We start from the raw sequence: 7,350 nt of genomic DNA on the forward strand, positions 1-7,350 counted from the left end.
ATGATGGGATATAGATCTATCACATATACATGTATATGTGCATGTGTGTGTGTGCGCATGCATATATATGTGATATATATGTACACATACACATTTCCATGGCTGTCACGCATCTTGACAGATGAAAGGAGACGTACATGTTTATATGTGTGGATTGTAAGTATACATATGGATTACTGATTTATGTATACATATGTATATGGATTACAAATATACGTGTGTGTGTGTACATACACACATCTGTAACATAATCTGTGTGTATATATGTGGATTAATTATTTATTTAAATGGATATTATAAAGTATATATTGGTGTGTGTATATATCAGCTAATTATATATGGAGCTATATATATGGATTATAAATATTGTGTGTATATATAATATGTTGACAATAAATTCATGTTAATATATAGACATGGATTACACATAAGTACGTGTGTATATATGGATTATGAATATGTATAGCGGTTCTGTCTGTCTACTCACATGTACATGTACACACACACGGATATATATCTGTATAGATATTTACATATAGATATGTCTGGATTATATAAATATATATCTGAACTATTTACACAAGAAAAAAAAAACTGAACTAATTGCACTCACTCACACACTTATCATCAGTGATTCTCAACCAGGGTGCCAGGGCATCTTGCAATTCCCCCAGATCTTTTGAAGGGTGCCCTGAAGTGTGAAGAGATAAGCAGATAAACTAAATTCAGGCTTGCCCCTGCCTGGATGATCCCCCATCTGTACTGCCAGGCCCCTCTGCAAGGAGGTAAGCACAATAATCTGTAAATTTAGTTTTTGAAATTGTGCCACTCAACTCACAAAAGGTCTGGAGGGGTGCGTGAAGTTGGCAAAGGTGGACAGCTACTGATATATGTATATGTATAGCACAGGCTTTCATTGGCCAGCGCTCACTTCATCACATGCTGTGAAAGGACTTGTATAAGAAAGAGAGAGAGGTTTAAATGCAGGAGGAAGAAGAAGAGGGTGCGAGGGAGAGGGGCAGTGCTGGGAAAAGCAAATAAGCAAAGAACACAAGAATGAGAAGTCACAAAAGCTAATCCAAGTAATGGGGTAAGAATCCATAGACCTTATGTAAATGATACTTTAATACAATAATAAGAGGTCTTGTAGTCAAACCAGTTCTGAGCCTGGTGTGAGCGGAAGTGTGTCAGTGTGGTCTTTAAAATACTAGGTTTCAGTCTCCATTTCTTATAGCAGTCACCTGTGGGAGTTGTGAGGCTCTTTTCAAGCCTCTGGCAGCTCATAAAATCATTGAAAATGAGTTGGAAGGGACCTCAGGAACAGAGGTGCGCTGATACATTGGTCCCATGTCGTATTGGCACTGATATAAGGAAAATTGACGTTATCAGCTTTGTGTGGTTGATGTGGCCAATAATGTCACTGATAAATGCCTAGCGTAAATGCATAGCACAGCACGCAGGCAGCCAGGAGTGCAGCCCTGCAGTGTGGAGAGCAGCGTCTGGCTGGTAAGTCTGTTGTGAGGGAAAGGTTGAGGCACCTGCCTCTGCTCCAGCCCCACTCCCTCCCTCACTGAGGGCCTTGATCTGCCCCTCCCATGTCCCTTTCCTTTCCCCTCCCCCCTTCCCCCACAACAGACTTACCAGCCAGATGCTACTCTCCATATTGCTAGGTTGTATATTGGCAGTTGGATTGGTATTGGTTGATATGGCTCATTAAAAATCGGCCATTGGTATTGGCCCAAAAAATTGCTATTGGTACACCCCTACTCAGGCGGTCATCTAGTCCTAAACCCCTGCTCAAAGCAGGATCATCTGCAACTGGATCATCCCAGCCAAAGTTTTGTCTACCCAGGTCTTAAAAACCTCCAAGGATGGAGATTCCACAACTGCTCTGGGTAACCTGTTCAAGTGTTTTTTACTACCTTCCTTGTGAGCGAGTCTTTCCTTGCACCTAACCTAAACTTTGCCTGCTGCAATTCGAGACCATTGCTTGTTTTGTCATGGGACACCACTGAGAACAGTCCAACTTCATCTTCTTTAGAACCACCCTGCAGGTAAAGACTGCTATTAATTCCCCCCTCTGTCGTCTCTTCTTCAGAATAATTAAGTGCAGCACCCTTAGCCTCCCCTCCTAAGTCATGTCCCCCAGCACCCTAACCATTTTTGTTGCCCTCCGCTGGACTCTTTCCACATCCTTTCTGTACTAGGGGACTCAATGCTGGACACAGTATTTCAGATTGCGCCTCACCAGTGCTGAATAGAGGGGAAGAATTACTTAATTTGATCTGCTGGCAATGCTTCTACCAACGCAGCCCAGTATGCCGTTAGACTTCCTCACAATGAGGGCACGTTACTGGCTCATAGTCAGCTTCTTGTCCACTGTGATGCCCAGGTGCTTTTCTGCTGAGCTGCTGCTTAGCCAGTCATTCCCCAGCCTGTACTGATGCATGGGATCAGGGTGGATAAAAATCAGTGATTTAAAAAAAAATCAGATTTTAAAAATTTAAATCAGATTTTTTTATTTCATTGTATTTTTGATTTTAAGATGCTTTTTTAAAAAAAAACACCATATAAAGATGGTTGTAATTTAAGATACGTTTAACCTCAAAGATATCATCATGGAATAGGGACTGTAACTTCTAATTATATACTATTTGAGACAAAATATTGTAACATTTTTAGAAGTTTTATAAATAGGTCACAATAGGCCATGGATTATATTAGGGGCGTAATCTTATGGGGTTCCCAGAGGCTCCTCTATAGATTAGTAAAGATTAAAGAAAACTGCTCTACCCAGTGGTCTTAGTGCTCAGTCTAGAAGATCCCATTAAGCATCTCTGTGATGCTTAGTTTCAGTTCTCAAACAGTGGATTTCTGTCTCCAGAGATCATAGGCAGACAAGGGTCTTTGGGTAGATGTGATGTCTTTGGAAAAAATTGTTCTTTGCAAGCTTTCAGGCACAAATACCCTTCTTCAGGCATAGGGAGAGTTTGTTGTCTTTAAAGATAACATCCTTGTTAACAGCTGTATGTGGAGGTGAGAGAGAACAGACCTGATTACCTACCCATCAGCCTTCTTGTCTCTCTGGAAATTTGGCTACACAGTCAAGCCCTTACCTCTCTCTAAAAGTACAACATTTCAGGAAGTTAAAATGACTAAAGATATCAAACAAAAAGAATGCACTTTTTGTAGAAAACAGTGATTAAATCAAGGTTTCCTGCCCAGTGACTTCAATCACTATTTAAAACAAATTCACCCTGCATGCGATTGTTCCATCCTAAGTGCAGGACTTTGCACTTGTCCTTATTGAACCTCATGAGATTTCTTTTGGTTCAGTCCTCCAACTTGTTGAGGTGTCTCTGAATCCTAGCCCTACCCCGCAGCTTGGTAGTATCATTTGCAGTCTCTTGACACCAAACAGATCACGTCAGCTGAGATGAATCACTTGGAGTTGGTGTTTATTGGTTCTAGCACCAAACCTTGTAAGAGTCTGTTTCTCCAAGATCTCCAGGATCGGTTTTGTGGCCAAAACCATGTGTAAATACCTAACCTCAGAGCATCAGCTCAGCTGCCATGATAATCCATCCAGAAATATTGCTGACATCTTGTACAGCACACCTGCGTGTCTGGCGGTATCATAGGCTGCTGTATGTGAGATCAAAGACAGCCCAGTTTTCTTCTTCTGTTAAAATCTATTTTCATTCTACATAGAATCTGCTGCTGCTTGGCCAAAAATACTTCAGTTTGGCTGGAAACTCGCCTGAAGTTTTTCTGCCACATGTGTAAGATTATTCAGTCCAGGGGTTTTCTGCTGCAGCTCAGGAGTAATGTTGGGTAATAGGTGGCTACTAAAGGATGGTCTTTTCTTGGCAATAGTATAACTGTCAACTTAGCTTTTCACTGTGTGATATATATCAAGGTCACCTGTACTATATGGGACATGAATATGGACAACCAGTGTTGCTTTCTTTGCAAGGAAGGAGGTAAAAGGAGGTATGATATTAGGTTGTCCAAGCTGTAGACTTCACCTGGTTTCAGTGATTTCGGTATATATTGGCTTCTTCCCTAAAGAATTGCTGGAAACTTTAATTTTGGTCAAGAGGTGACATTGCTTACACTTTCCTGATAGACTCCTAAAATTTTTTATCCAAGTCTGAATTATTGACGTTGGCAAGGTATCTGGTGACACTGTTTAGACTTATCTCTGTTCAGTGGGTTTTGTTCTTCATGCAGCTACCTGTGGAGTTTCTAACTCTTCCTGTTTGATTTTTGACTCTTTAATTTCTGAGGTGCATCTTCATTGCACGCTCTTTGGGCTACTTTCGGGCTCTCTAGCAGGAGGCAATATTAAATATTGTTTTGTCAGACCATGTGTATGGTTGATATGTTGTGCAGATGGTATATTCCCTTCAGTTACTTGATTAATGATAGTTGCAGTGTATCCTTAAGCTAGAGCTCACTATTGACACGGTAGCCTCAGTTTGGCTTAGAAGGGGGCTGTGTTTCCCACTCAGCATTTCCAAGGACCGTGGAGGTAGCTGTTAAAGTGTTGTCTCATAGAAGTGACCCAGCTGAAGTTAAAGTAGAAAACCTTGTTTCCTCCCAGTAGCGTGAATTTGCTACTTTCTTTGGGTTGTGAAGAAGAACTAGCTTGCAGAGGGAGGCTGATTTGCAAGGTCTAGCCTATTCTGATCACCAGGGATCCTGGTTTTCTCTGATTTAAAACAATTCCCAATTTTCAGTTAAAAAAAGTAACCCCAAATCCACATTTTTCTGTGATTTTAAACGAAACACCACTAATATATAGATAAATATCTAGTGGTGTTTCATTTAAATATCATGGAAAAATGTGGATTTGGGGTTACTTTTTTTAAACTGAAAATTGGGGATTTTTTAAATCGGAGAAAACCAGGATCCCTGCTGATCACCCCAAGTAATGTGATATCTATTAAAGTCCTCTGTGTAGATGGCAGGATATTGGAGCAGTGGTAGCCCAAGCACAGGCACTAGTTCTAAGCTTACAGGCACTAGCCAACTTGCACAGAGTGATCCTGATTATATCATAGTCAAATGCAAATTGCAGTTTCTCCACATCAGATAAATAGGTCAGCTATGTCTTCCCAACAGCCTGTAGTTTGTGGTCAGAGATCATGAGCAGATTGGCAACAAGGAAAGTAAGATAGGTTTCCTGAAGTCAGATGACATCAGTGTTGTGTGGGTAGGTAGTGCTTTCAAGAACAGAAAGGATTGAGGTTAATAAACTGTCGACATTTCTCTGAACCACCTTGAGCAAAGGGCAGGAATTTAGTGCATTTCCTGTCCTTGCCCAGACTAGCAGTAACTGAGATTCACTGGAATCAGTTTTCTGGTTGATTCTTTGGTTTTCCCAAAGATAATCCATCAGGCTTACAACAGGCTTGAAGCTGCAGTATACTTCATTCCTAGAATGAGGAAAATTGGTATTATCTCTGTTGTATTCCTATCTCTATTTCAACATGAACAATAGGTTTCCCTGCCAAACTTCCTGTGACACATGCTAAGAAACAGCATGCAGATCTTCACATTTTTGTTCTAGTTAAATAATATTAACAAGCCATAGACCCTGATGAGTCCCCAGTGGCATTACTTATCTGAACCAAAACACTTCAAGTGTTTTATTCACTTGCCAGATTTTTACAGTAGATTCCTCTTCAATAAATGTCAGGTTCTTCTTGACCAAATTATCTCCCATTGCTTAGTTTCTGTTCATATTTCATTGCACTTCTGTTATAGTCAGTGAGAACTCTAAAATAAATAGTGCTCCAGCTTCACAGCCCTTTTCAAAACTGTTACTTACCCCTAATGGGAGCAAATAGTAAACTCATCAGCTGGACCTCTGTCTGTGCTAGGTCTTCCAGTGTTGCTGACCTTGTGTTAGTAATACCGGAGATTTCTTTTCTTGGCAAATTGGACTTAAATCTGCAAGGTAATTATCATGGCTACTTAGATCATTGAAAAGCCAACTATATTGGAATGAGCTGACAACCTTGTTTTTTTTCTACCATATTTACCACATTTGCTTAAATCCAAGACAAGCACCTCATCTTGGATTGGAGTACAAGGTGGAAGGGGAAATAGGCAGGTCCTGCGCCTCTGTTCCCCCACACCCTCTTCCCCATTCCCCTCTAGGGCTCTGTCCCTTCCCCTCCCTTCATCACTTGCCATCCAACACAGGTTGAGCTCCATTCTGGTTGGGGGCACAGAGCACAAGTTAGCTTTGGCTCTGGTCCTGGCCTGGCCATGCAGCAAGGGACACTACTGCTGCATGGCCAGGCTGAGTCTGCTCAAAGCTACCTTGTGTGGGGAGGGACAGAGGTGGCAGGGTGCAGGCACCATCAAAGGGTGTAGACATGGCAGGGTGGGAGGGAGACAAAGAGGGGTGGGGAGCAGATCACTTGCCTTCCCCTTCCCCCCTCACCCTTTATGCTGCTGCTGCTTTTCTCACTGTAAAAGTGGGGGGACAAATTTAAGATGACCTTCCAGTAGTTGGATTCTGTACATGGAAAATTATAACAAATGTATACATTTTCCCTTGTATAGAATCTAATTATTGGGGGTGGGGGGTTGTCTTGAATTCATAGTTGTCTTGGATTTAAGTAAATGTGGTGATACCTTGATCAGTCTCAGACTTCTAGTATCTTGCATGTAGTTCTTCCAGTGGTAGTATTTAGTAATTCTCAACATTTTTCTTTATTTGGTCTCTAGCTTTAAGATTGGATATATTAGGTTTGGTTGTATTCTTACATCTGAAGGTAGGAGCCTGAGATCTCTTTGATTTGGCATTTCTCAGCTGCACATCCCTCAAGTCAGGCCAATTAAGATAAAGTTAACCTTAAGGTTGGCAGCTGTGTTCTGATCTCAGCCCATGCGTAGTGCAGCCAAGCTTCTCCTTATAGCTCAGAACATCCAAGCACCGTATGGGGAAATGGTTTACTCCAACTGGAATAGATGAGGCCCCTTATTGAGTCACCCGTGCCACTTTCTGCAATGCTCTGGGTTTTCTTATGGAATCTCCCGTTCCACTTGTTTGTAAACTGGCTCTGCCTAAACACTCTGGCAAGGGCAGAGCCTGAGATGCTGCAAAAAAAGAAATCTAATCATCCAGCTCCCCATACTATCCCTGCATATTTTAATTTTTCTTTTTTTCCCCAGTTTTATCTCCATCTCTGACCTCCAGCTTCAACAGTGTACACCATGCTGCAGTCACCTTACCTGGAGCACCACTGAGTTTAAGGAATGGGTTCGCCAAAGCGAAGGCCTTTTGCCCAAACAGAATGCTCTGCCACGGGCTCACCTAATACTCATTGGCTA

This window comes from Gavialis gangeticus, unplaced genomic scaffold (genome assembly GCF_001723915.1).
Source record: "Gavialis gangeticus isolate Ggan-Ray unplaced genomic scaffold, GavGan_comp1, whole genome shotgun sequence".
NCBI classification, from domain to species: Eukaryota; Metazoa; Chordata; order Crocodylia; family Gavialidae; genus Gavialis; species Gavialis gangeticus.